This window comes from Typopeltis vanoorti, chromosome 4, assembly GCF_054136105.1.
Source record: "Typopeltis vanoorti isolate ZY-2024b chromosome 4, IOZ_Tvanoo_1.0, whole genome shotgun sequence".
Taxonomy (NCBI): Eukaryota; Metazoa; Arthropoda; class Arachnida; order Uropygi; family Thelyphonidae; genus Typopeltis; species Typopeltis vanoorti.
In genome coordinates this window covers 61,078,457-61,091,318 of record NC_143552.1, presented here as the reverse complement: position 1 = coordinate 61,091,318, position 12,862 = coordinate 61,078,457, and the positions used below count along the sequence as shown (strand labels likewise).

Genomic DNA, 12,862 nt, shown 5'->3' with positions numbered 1-12,862 from the left:
AGAAGTGTGTGTTAATACATGTAACTTACGGAAAAATATAATTAATTATAAATATGTCAAATTTATCCCGAACACCCTGTATATATATATATATATATATATATATATATATATATATATATATATATATATTAATATATATATATTAATACATGTAACTTACGGAAAAATATAATTAATTATAAATATGTCAAATTTATCCCGAACACCCTGTATATATATATATATATATATATATATATATATATATATTAACACACACTTCTCTTCATTTAAAAGTTTGGACCCTTCTTCATTCATATACAAGATGTCAGAAAGGATGGATAGCTGGAACCCACCTGAATCATGGAAGAGAATAACTTGTATCATGATGATTCGTGCCCGCCATCAAAATAAGGATATTACGACTGCTGCCCAATGCTCCCTGAATACAGTAAAAACAATCAGGCATGAACTAGAGACTTGCAATGGTGACTACGAGGATGTAGCAAGAAGAAAGATCCCTAGCAGACGATCTGATTGCGTTCGTACAGCAGAATTCCTCGCAAATCTGCAGGAACAGGTGTTGAAGAACCCTGGCATTGGAATTCGGGCTTTGTTCGTGGAGTTGCTAACTGTAGTCAAGCCCTGGATAACAAGGGTAGCCAATGGTAGGCCGTATGTATGGCAGCAGGATTCGGCCCCTTGCCACACCTCTGGGAAAAGTCAAAAATGGTTGTCTGAAAATTTCTACGACTTCACCAGTCCAAATGTTTGGCCTCCAAACTCCCCAGACCTTAACCCCATGGATTATTTTGTATGGGGCGCAGTTGAAAAAGACACCAATCGCACTTCCAGTAATACAAAAGCCCAGTTAATGGATAAAATTAAAACAGTTTTTGCGGCCCTTCCCAGGGAGACTGTAGCATCAGCTTGTTTGAGGTTCCGAAGCAGAATTGAAGCTGTGATCGATGCTAATGGTGGTTATTTTGAGTAAATCTTGTTGATAGTATTGTAATTAACTCTGCCTGTAATGTTTTTTTGTCAATTCATTAAATTTAATAGATACAAAGAAGATTTTCTTTTTCCTTACGAAACTGTCAAATTTATCCCGAACACCCTGTATATATATATATAGTTCTGGTGCACAATTCTTTAATACAATAGGTGGGATACCATCAGAACCAGATGCCTTGTTCGTGTTCATGTTATTAAGGATTCTTCAGATTTCTTTCTAGCAAGACTATGGATGACACAGAGAGAGCAGTTCTTGGTGGAGTAGAGAAACCTTACCCAAGTCATCAATGCACACAATGGAAGAGAAGAGCAATGCCAGGAAGTCAGTCTTGTCTTTAGGTGAGGTAACTACAGTACCTCACCTAAAATACCATCCAGATGTGAAAGTGGTGGAAACCTAGGTGGGGAAAATTTGCAATCAATGGTTTGGCAAGGGACCAGGAGCAGCACTGCCATTTGGGTAAGAGGCACGTTTGCAGCATTTGGCTCTTTTCAAGTCTGATTTGGATTTGGTGATGATTCTTTTACAGCTGTTGTGAGCAATTGGAGTTTGGGTCTTGAGCCATTCATGGTATGCAAAGGTGTTTTCTTTTACTGCAATGGAACATTTTTTTTGAGAACCAAGGTTTGGATGGTGACTGAGAATTTGGAGTGAAATAAAGGATAAAAGCCTTCATTCCTGTGAAGATGATATATGTTATTCAGTCTGAGCAGGTGTTTGTATCAGAAGAACGGAAGCAGTAGTCGGACCATTCAAAGGAGAGGAACAGAAGTTATCCCATTTGGCATGTAGTGCCAAACGACATGAGACTGAAAACTTGTACGAATTGATACCAAGTTACCAAGAGGAGAACTGACATCCACAGTATACTTGGAAGGGGAGCGTGTTAGGAAGAGATCAAGTTTTTTTGGCAAATTGGAAGGATTGTCACATATTTTGGTAGGGAGATTGATGATCTGTGATAGGTCATTGCTAATGGTAAGCACCTCAGCTCTTGATCAGTGAAACTGGAGAAGGGAAGCCGAAAGGGGACTTATATTACTGTCTATGACCTCAGTATTGGGGTATTTTGAGTGTAGAAAGTTGAGCTTTATGGGGAATAGTTGAAGAGGTCAGAGTGGTTAATGGAATTTGGAAAGGAATAGAGAGAGAGAGCATATGAAAAGGGCAGGTTGATTTGGTAGGGAAATTTTGAGCCAAAGCAGATCAAACAATTGGTTTGGTTTATTTAGATTTACAGGCGAAGCAACTCAAGGCCTATGGGGCCAGTGTATTATGCACGTTAATTTCAAGATCTATGAAACAAATACAGTTCCTTATATTCTCACGATTTCTCAACCATCTGTCTTAAAGTGATGATCCTGACACCCCCTATTTCACTTGAATCCAGCTTTCTTCTCCAGGTTACTCTTCCAAAATTTCTTTCAACCTCTTCTAAAGTATGCATGAGATCTTATCTGAAACAAAGATAGGAAAATTCCTCTAATAACAGTTTTATTTCCATTTTTATAGTGGGTACTATGAGAGCTCTAATCCAATCATTTGGAATTTAAAATTCAGACCATTCTGAATTATGAGCAGTATAGTTACTGTAAAACTTTTATACCTCAAAATTTGAATGGGACTTCGATCTTTAAATTAAGATCGAAGATAAGAACTTCTGGTTGCCATGGGATGAAGACAATTAAGTGGTTTCGCTTAAAAGAAGAGAGTGTGAGGAATCGTTTTAGGGAGAGAGTGTTAGAGAGGATTTCGGATGGACTGGAAAGTGTACAAGATTGGTGGAAACATAATTCAAAAGTAATCCTGAGCTGTGCAATCGAGGTGCTTGGTGAGACATCTGGAAAGATTAGAGAGCAGAAGGAGGGTTGGTGGTGGAATAATGATGTACAAGTGGCAGTGAACAGCTAAGAGGAAGGCAAAGCAGAAGTGGGATGAGTCAAGAGTGGAAGAGGACAGAGAGGTGTACAAACAGAGAAAGCAAGAAGCCAAGAGAGTTGTGGCACAGGCGAAGACCATGGCATATCAAGATCTGTATGATCAATTAGAAACAAAGGAAGGACAGAGAAAAATTTACCAACTAGCGAAATGTAGAAATAAAGCAGCTAAGGACATCTTACATGTGAGGCAGATCAAAGATGCTGAAGGAAGAGTATTATGGAGGGATGTGGACATAAGAAACAGATGGAAAATATACTTTGAGGGACTTCTGAATGAGGAAAATGCAAGGACTCACAGAGGAGATGGGCAGCCTTCTGAGGGGATGGTGCAGAACATCAGTAGAATGGAAGTGACGGAGGCCATGAAGAGGATGAGGAATGGAAAAGCGGTGGGCCCCGACAGAATTCCAGTGGAGGCATGGAAGGCACTGGGGGAAGAGGGAATTGACCTGCTGTGGGACCTGTTCATGAAAGTTTGCCAACAGGAAAATATACCCGAGGAATGGAGGGAGAGTACTCTTGTTCCCATCTACAAGAGTAAAGGGGATGCACAAGACTGTAAAAATTACAGAGGAATAAAGTTAATGTCCCACACAATGAAGATCCTAGAAAGGGTTCTTGATGGTAGATTGAGGGAGGAGGTGGAGATTGCAAAGGAACAATTTGGCTTCATGCCTGGTAGATCAACAACAGATGCTATCTTTGGGTTACGACAGATGATTGAAAAATATCGAGAGAAACAAAGGGAGCTACATCTGGTATTTATTGATCTGGAGAAAGCATACGATAGAGTGCCAAGGCAAGAAGTCTGGAGGTGTCTGAGGGAGAAGAAGGTGCCGGAGAAATATGTCAGGTTGGTGCAGGAAATGTACAGAAATGTGAAGACAAGTGTTCGGACCTGTTTGGGACAGACAGAAAGTTTTCAAGTAACAGTTGGCTTGCATCAAGGGTCAGCATTAAGTCCGTTTCTGTTTAATATTGTGATGGAGGTGGTAACAGAGGAGGTGAGAGAAGATGCACCTTGGACAATGTTATATGCAGATGACATCTTGCTGTGTGTAGATTCAAGAGAAGAAGCGGAAACTAAACTGGAAAGATGGAGAAAAGTACTGGAAGAGAGAGGTATGAGACTGAGCAGAAGTAAGACAGAGTATATGTGTTGCGCAGTGGGCAGTGGCCAGGAGACAGACCTGGAGCTGGAAGGAAATGTCATCAGGAAGGTGAGAGACTTTAGATACTTAGGTTCGACAGTGGAAGAAGATGGAGGAGGTGAGAAGGAAGTGGGATGCAGGATACAAGCAGGTTGGAGGAACTGGAGGGAGATGGCTGGAGTGTTATGTGATAAGAGGGTGCCGATCAATCTGAAAGGCAAAATTTATAGGACAGTAGTGAGGCCAGCTATGACATATGCTATAGAAACTGTGGCCCTGAGGAAAAATAACATTAGCAGGATGGAAGTAGCAGAGATGAGAATGCTTAGGTGGATGTGCGGTGTGACCAGAAAGGATCATCTGAGAAATGACTATGTCAGGGGAACAGTGAAAGTTACGAACTTAGGAGCGAAAATACAGGAGGCAAGGTTGAGATGGTTTGGTCATGTGATGAGGAGGGAGGACGAATATGTGGGAAGAAGGGTCATGCAGATGGATGTGCAAGGAAGGCGGAAGCGTGGGCGGCCAAAGAAGAGATGGAGGGAGCTGGTAGAAGAGGACTTGAAGATGAAGAACTTGGATGTGGTGACAGCCCAAGACAGGAAGGTGTGGAGGAGACTCATAAGAAACAGTGACCCCACTTAAGTGGGAGAAGCTGCAGAAGAAGAAGAAGAAGATAGTTACTGTAAAACTTTTATACCTCAAAATTTGAATGCCATGGTTGAAAATTAACTATCCCAGCTGCCTTTCCACATTTTAGGCTTTGGATGGCTTTCGCTATCTGAGGTATTGATTTGTACTCCTAACCACACTCCTCTTGAATATTTTCTACCACTGTTTGTTTCATTTAACAATCAAAGATATTCAAAATAGTTACTTCAGATATCCAAGAATATATTTAGCATCAGTTTTCATGTCATATTCTCTGATTTCTATGAATTTACTCTTCCTTCCATTTCTATGCTTTCTTTCAATAACTGCCAGAACACTTTGCAGCCTTTCTGATATTTATCTTCTTAGATATGTTTACATATTGCTTTGCTTTCTAATTCTTTGTATTCTGCAAGAGCACATACTGACCGACTTTCTAAGAATTTCAATATACTTTCTTCTTTTCTAGGACTGCCTCTAACTTCCTGATCCAACATGGAGTTCTGATTTTTCTATTATTGAAAAACATTTCACTAAATGTTTCCTTGGCCGCATCAACCAATGTTTTCTTCAGAGTCTACTACTAAGTCTCCAATGTCTCGTTCTTGTTTTCAAATGATTTCACTTTTTCTTGAATAATAGTTGTATTTCTTAGTCTAAAGTCACTTCTAAAAGCTGTACAACCTTCTTTTAAAAAAGGTTTATTCATATTTTTCTTTTCAATACGAAAATACAAAATTAATTTTTATTCTGTTCACTTAAAAATTTTATGGAATTTACAAACGTGTTACAAAAAAAAACTTTTTTATTATCCCGACGTTTTGTCCTTCATATCAAGATCATCATCTGGAGCATACATAAATATACAAGACAAGCTGAGTCACATTATTAACTGTAAGCTAGAGAAACAATGATTTGATCACATGTTATTCTACTGGCATGACTTCTAGTGAAAAAAAAAAAAATTATAAATTACATCAAGCTAAATTCTACTTATAATAACAGGATTAAACCTTCTTTCTTACAGATGGTTTTCTTTCAGAAACAATGATGTCCTATTTTTAGTATTACAATTGTTATTTAAGATACTGGATTTTCTACAGTCCTTTTTATAGTTGTTCTTAGCGAGGAAGGTTCCGTGGCTCGAATATATGCCTTCCATATGTTTGGGATTTTAAGACCATCATTATTGTTCAGCTTGGGGTGATTGATAATGATCTCACAGGCTTCCTTAAATTTCCGTTCATACATGTTTTAGTGCAATGTAGACAGCTAGTGCTTTTCAGACAATTCTGTGTAAGGAGTTCAAGGGCATGATCCGAAAGGCCAGCTTAACCATAATTCTTATATTTAATGTGTCGTTTATGTTCTTTTTGTCTGATAGGAATTGTGTGCCCTGTTTCTCCTATATATGGTATGTTGCAAGTACAATAAATACGGTATACTCCAGAGTAGGCTAGTGGGCCTTTGGATGAGTTGAGTAAGCTTTTTAATTTTGCGGGAGGTTTAAAGGTGGCTTTGAGGTCGTATTTTTGTAGTACTCTGTTTATTTTGTCTGATGTTCCTTTAATGTAGGGAATGGTTATAGTTTTACTGTAGTCTGGTTTGTCTTTGTTTTTTATTGAGGTTTTGTAGAGAATTTTTTTAATAGTGTTTTGGCTGTATCCATTTTTTTTTTGGAAAGTATTGCTGATAATTTTAAATTCGTCTTTCAGTGCCTGTTCACTGGAACAGATCGTCTGAGCCCTGTTGTTTTTAAAAGTGTTGATGACACCTAGTTTTTGTGTTGAGTTGGTGGTAGGAGTTTATGTGTATATATTGTCCCATATGTGTCGGTTTCTGGTAAACAGTGAAGGAAAGATTGCCAGAGGGAAGACGTGTGACAAGTGTATCTAGAAAAAGAAGTGTGCTATGTTTTTCAATCTCAATTGTGAACTATATACGTTTGTGTTGTTTGTTTAGTTGGCTAAGGAATGTGTCTAATGTCTGGCAGCTATGGGATCAGATCGCGAAAACATCGTCAATGTATCTAAGCCAGACTTTGGGTTTTAGAGGGGAGGAACCTAAAGCAAGTTGCTCAAAATGTTCCATGTAAAAGTTAGCAATGGGGGGGGGGGGGGATAATGGAGAGCCTATGACTATGCCTTCTTTTTGTAGGTATAAGACATTTTGCCATACAAAATAACCAGAATGTAATACATGCGCAAAGAGCGCCATGATAACTGGAGGGAATTTGTTCTATAGGAGAACGATTGTGTCATTGATTGGGACATTCATAAAGAGGGAAGAGACGTCAAAACTGACTAATAAATCATCTTTTTCTAATGTTAGTTGTCTTTGATGATGTTTATGAAGTGTGTGTTTTTGATATAGGAGGGGGAATGACCTACCAACTCCTTGAGTGTTGCCGCTAATTTTTTTGACTAAGTGATACGTCAGGCTATCAATTCCTTCTACTATAGGTCTTAGCGGTGTGTTTTCTTTGTGAATTTTCGGTAGCCCGTAAATTCTTGGGGGGAGCGCGCATAGTGCGGAAATAGTTTTTTGACCGTATGTTCGGGCCATATGATAATTGACTTAAGTTTCTCTGTTTCGTTTTTTATTCTATTGGTTGAGTTGTAGTTAACTAATTGGTATGAGTTGTTGTCAGAGACCAGCAGATTCATATTTTGCACATAAGTGGTAAGGTTTAAAATAATGGTGGCATTTCCTTTATCAGCTCTGGTTATTACTAAGTTCGGATTTGTTTTAAGTTTATCACAGTGTAACACTAAAAGAAAGGATTACAATAATTCATGGAGATTTGACCTACAAGCGATGCAACCAATACAGTAAGCTGAAGATTCAAGTTTCAATTTGATCAATCGCCTGGCTTTTTTAAAACGGTGTAGGGACAGCAATATCACTCCTAATTGCATCAGACTAAAGAGAAAATTCACCTCAACAAAGGCACAATGAATATACCACCGTATGGAGAAAGCACTACTCAGAGAGCAGATCCAAGCTGCCGGAAAGAACCTAGCCGCTACACAAAACCAGCTAGTAGGTTCTTTCCAGCAGCTTGGATCTGCTCTCTGAGTAGTGCTTTCTCCGGAACTTTCACACTACGTAAACGAAGACATTTAGATATAGAATATAGTCACCCTATCTAACCATGCTCTAAACAAAGAAGAAATCTCTATACTTAACAAAGGTTTAAATTTTGCTATAGCACTGAAATCGATAAACAAACTTGAATTTATCTGTAATATTGAAAGAGGCCTAAGATTCATCCCAAATAATATAGCAGACAAAATACGTTTGGAAACTGCCAACATTTTAAATCATAACAAAACAATAACAAGCAACATAACTAAACACGAATTAACAGCAATAAAATCACTTAAAACAAATCCGAACTTAGTAATAACCAGAGCCGATAAAAGAAATGCCACCGTTATTTTAAACCGCACCACTTAGGTATAAAAAAAAGGAATCTGCTGGTCTCTGACAATAACACATACCAATTAGTTAACTACAACCCAACCAATAGAATAAAAAACAAAACAGAGAAACTACCTAAGTCAATTACCACACGGCCCGAAGATACGGTCAAAAAACTATTTCCGCATTATGCACGCTCCCCAAGAATTTACGGGCTACCGAAAATTCACAATGAAAACACACCGCTAAGACCTATAGTTGAAGGAATTGATAGCCCGATATATCACTTAGCCAAAAAATTAGCAGCAACACTCAACGAGTTGGTAGGTCATTTCCCCTCCTATATCAAAAACACACAACACTTCATAAACATCATCAAAGACATTACATTAGAAAAAGATGATTTATTAGTCAGTTTTGACGTCTCTGCCCTCTTTATGAATGTCCCAATCAATCAATCCTCCTCCTACAGAACAAATTTCCTCCAGATATCAGGCGCTCTTTGCGCATGTATTACATTCTGGTTATTTTGTATGGCAAAATGTCTTATACCTACAAAAAGAAGGCATAGTCATAGGCTCTCCATTATCCCCCCCCCCCCCCCATTGCTAACTTTTACATGGAACATTTTGAGCAACTTGCTTTAGGTTCCTCCCCTCAAAAACCCAAAGTCTGGCTTAGATACATTGACGATGTTTTCACGATCTGGTCCCATGGCCGCCAGACATTAGCCACATTCCTTAGCCAACTAAACAAACAACACAAACGTATATAGTTCACAATTGAGATTGAAAAACATAGCACACTTCTTTTTCTAGATACACTTGTCACACGTCTTCCCTCTGGCAATCTTTCCTTCACTGTTTGCCGGAAACTGACACATATGGGACAATATATACACATAAACTCCTACCACCACCCAACACAAAAACTAGGTGTCATCAACACTTTTAAAAACAACAGGGCTCAGACGATCTGTTCCAGTGAACAGGCACTGAAAGACGAATTTAAAATTATCAGCAATACTTTCCAAAAAAAAAAACAAATACAGCCAAAACACTATTAACAAAATTCTCTACAAAACCTCAATAAAAAACAAAGACAAACCAGACTACAGTAAAACTATAACCATTCCCTGCATTAAAGGAACATCAGACAAAATAAACAGAGTACTACAAAAATACGACCCCAAAGCCACCTTTAAACCTCCCGCAAAATTAAAATGCTTACTCAACTCATCCAAAGGCCCACTAGCCTACTCTGGAGTATACCGTATTTATCGTACTTGCAACATACCATATATAGTAGAAACAGGACGCACAATTCCTATCAGACAAAAAGAACATAAACGACACATTAAATATAAGAATTATGGTGAAGCTGGCCTTTTGGATCATGCCCTGAACACCTTACACAGAATTGTCTGGAAAAGCACTAGTTGTCTACATCGCACTAAAACATGTATGAACGGAAATTTAAGGAAGCCTGTGAGATCATTATCAATCACCCCAATCTGAACAATAATGATGGTCTTAAAATCCCAAACATATGGAAGGCATATATTCGAGCCACGGAACCTTCCTCGCTAAGAACAACTATAAACAGGACTGTAGAAAATCCAGTATCTTAAATAACAATTGTAATACTAAAAATAGGACATCATTGTTTCTGAAAGAAAACCATTTGTAAGAAAGAATGTTTAATCCTGTTATTATAAATAGAATTTAGCTTGATGTAATTTTTTTTTTTTTTCCAAATGATCACATGTTATTCAGTAGAATAACATGTGATCAAATCATTGTTTCTCTAGCTTACAGTTAATAATGTAACTCAGCTTGTCTTGTATATTTATGTATGCTCCAGATGATGATCTTGATATGAAGGACGAAACGTCGGGATAATAAAAAAGTTTTTTTTAACACAGTTGTAAACTCCATAAAATTTTTAAATGTATGCTGATCACTGTGTAACACTAAAAGAAAGGTTTATTCTGTTTACTTTTTATTTTAAATCTCCTGTATACTCATGTCCTGAAGTGGTGTGAAGATATATCACCATCAATAATAATGCAGTCAAGACTTTTCTTGGCTCTTCCTTCTATGTGAATGTGTTCATATCTTGTTAAAAGTTGGTGTTAGTACTGATCTTCCATAGGAGAACCTAATGTGGGACCATCTGCACAAATAAGTCTCAAGTCCAATTTCCTATTTGATGTTCGTGCACATCACTACTTGAAATTGCCTGTCATTCAAGAAGATTATATTCATATTTATTGCTGAATACTACATCTACTTCTTTCTTTCCTTGATCATTATTGCCTGAACATAACATCTTATAGTTCTTATTCAGAAAAACAAGATGTTATATTCAGGAAAAGGAGAAACGACCACGGAAAAGGAATAGCTACAGTAAACACTAAATACAAGTCAAACAGAAGGTTACACTAAGGAAATTAACCACTCACACTTATTGTATGTGAGATAAATCAGTCACACATCTGTTATGTATCCAAAAGACAGCACATTCAATAAAACTATAGTTGACTCTCCTTATGAAAACTGCTATAATACATTCATGTCCAACTGCAGCCCAGTGAACACAATGCTATTCTAAGAGAAATTCACTATAGAAACTATACACTACAACATTCCTGCAACTTGCTATAATTAGCTGACTATACTATGAAAATATCATAATGCAAACAAGCGAACAGAATTAGATGGTTTGGGTTAGAGGTGACGCACCTCAGTGTTATATCTCCAATACTTTGACAACTTTGTCAAAGTATTGGAGAAGTTGGTCAAGAGCAAAATACTAGAATGGATAGATGAAAATTGGATACTGTATGCTGGACAGCAGGGCTTTGTGAATGGTAGGTCATGCCTCAGTAACTTGCTCACATTTTATAATACAGTGACAGCTGAGTTGGAAAAAAGTAATGGGTTTACAGTGATGCTGCTGTCTGCGCGATTAGCCTAGTGGCTGTGCACTTCGCAACCATATGTCTGGGTAAGGAGTGTCCCAGGTTCGATTCCCGTCAAAGACGTGAGGAATTTGAGGATCTTCCTCAGCCATAGCCAAGTTAGCTGGTCTTGGGCGCAGGCAGCAGGGTTTTTTCTGCCAGTTTATATGTCATTTTTCATCCCGCAAGCAGGCAAGCCGGCCCCATGAACACACACAGATCTACAGCCATAAATACTTAATCCCCCGTGAGGGGGTTCAACTTGCCCCAATAGGGACGGGGGAGAAAAAGGGAGGAAACTCCATACAAATAAATAAATAAAAGTGATGCTGTTGGACTTTTAAAAGACTTTGACAGGCTTTTTTTCTGCAGCACATGGATATAGGGTTGGTGAGATGGATAGAAGGGTGGTTGATGGGGAGATATCATGGAATAGTTTATTCAGGAGTGGAGTCCAAAAGAAGGCCTGTGACTAGTGGCATGCCGCAGGGTTCTGTTCTTGGACCACTACTGTTTAATTTGTTCATCAACAATATAGCAAAGGATCTGAGAGGAACCTCATTATTTGCCGATGATGCAAAGTTGGGTAGAGCAACAGTTAATACAGATGATGTCAAAATTATGCAGGATGATTTGGACAGATTGGGAGACTGGGCAAAGGAGAATGGATGTAAGTTTAATATGAAAAAGTGTAAGATGATGCATTTTGGTGTGAAAACATTACCTGCTGTATACCACATAGGTGAAATGTACTCCAGGAAATTGAAAAAATACTTTGAAGAGCAGAGACAAGCAGGTTATTTCTCCTTTTTATCGGCCTAGATCAGACCCCAACTTGACTACTGCACGCAAATCTGGGCACCAGGGATTCTAGGTGATGAGGAGGGGTGGAAAGGATTCAGAGGAGAGTGACTAAGATGGTAGCAGGTCTGTGGAATGAACCGTATGAGAACAGGTTGAAGATTTGTGGATTACAGAAACTAGTTGTTAGCTGGAAAAGGGGTGATATGATTGAGACATACAAATAACTGAAGGGTTTTTACAAGATTAATTCAGAGGAATTATTTCAGAACAGGTCTGGTGGTGGGAGAACAAGGGTCATCCGTGGAAGCTGAGTAAGAGTGTAGTTAGCAAGGGTGTTAGAGCTAGGTTTTTTGCTTGGAGAGTGATGAATGAGTGGAATGGGTTGCCAGAGTCTATTGTAAGTGCCATGACTGTGAATGAGTTCAAAGCAAAACATGATAGCTACTGCACAAATGTTGGATGGTTCTCAACGTGATGTTTAGCGTCTCCCTCGATGAGTCTAAGGACTGCTTGGAGTTGCGCGTATTAATAATAATAATTATTATTGTGCACTGTTATTCAATCAACCCATGATATTGGGAAGGATATGACAAGAAACATACAGCTATTTGCTGATGATGAAAAGATAGGTAGGGTAATCAGGAATGCTGCTGATATGCAGTACTTGCAAGAAAGATTTCAATAGGCTGGAATTGTGGGCATGGGAAGATGGATGTCAGTAAATATAAAGTCATTCACTTCAGCGTGATTAGATAGCCAATGTCATTTTATAATGGTGGGATTATGCTAGAAGAAACTGATGAGGCTATGGATCTTGGAGTGTTAGAAAATATTAAGTTGAAGTTCAGGTGCCATGTAGCAGAGATTGCAAATACAACTCAAAAGATAATTGCAATGCTGTAACGAATGTTCACAATAAGGATGTCGTTTTGCC

At 38.4% G+C, this 12,862-nt stretch overlaps 1 protein-coding gene across 2 annotated transcripts in view; it reads right to left on the bottom strand.

Annotated features, from left to right (window-relative positions):
* Hpr1 (THO complex 1-like protein Hpr1) overlaps nt 1-12,862 on the bottom strand; it is a 311,940-nt gene that overhangs the window by 207,975 nt on the left and 91,103 nt on the right. The window lies entirely within an intron of this gene.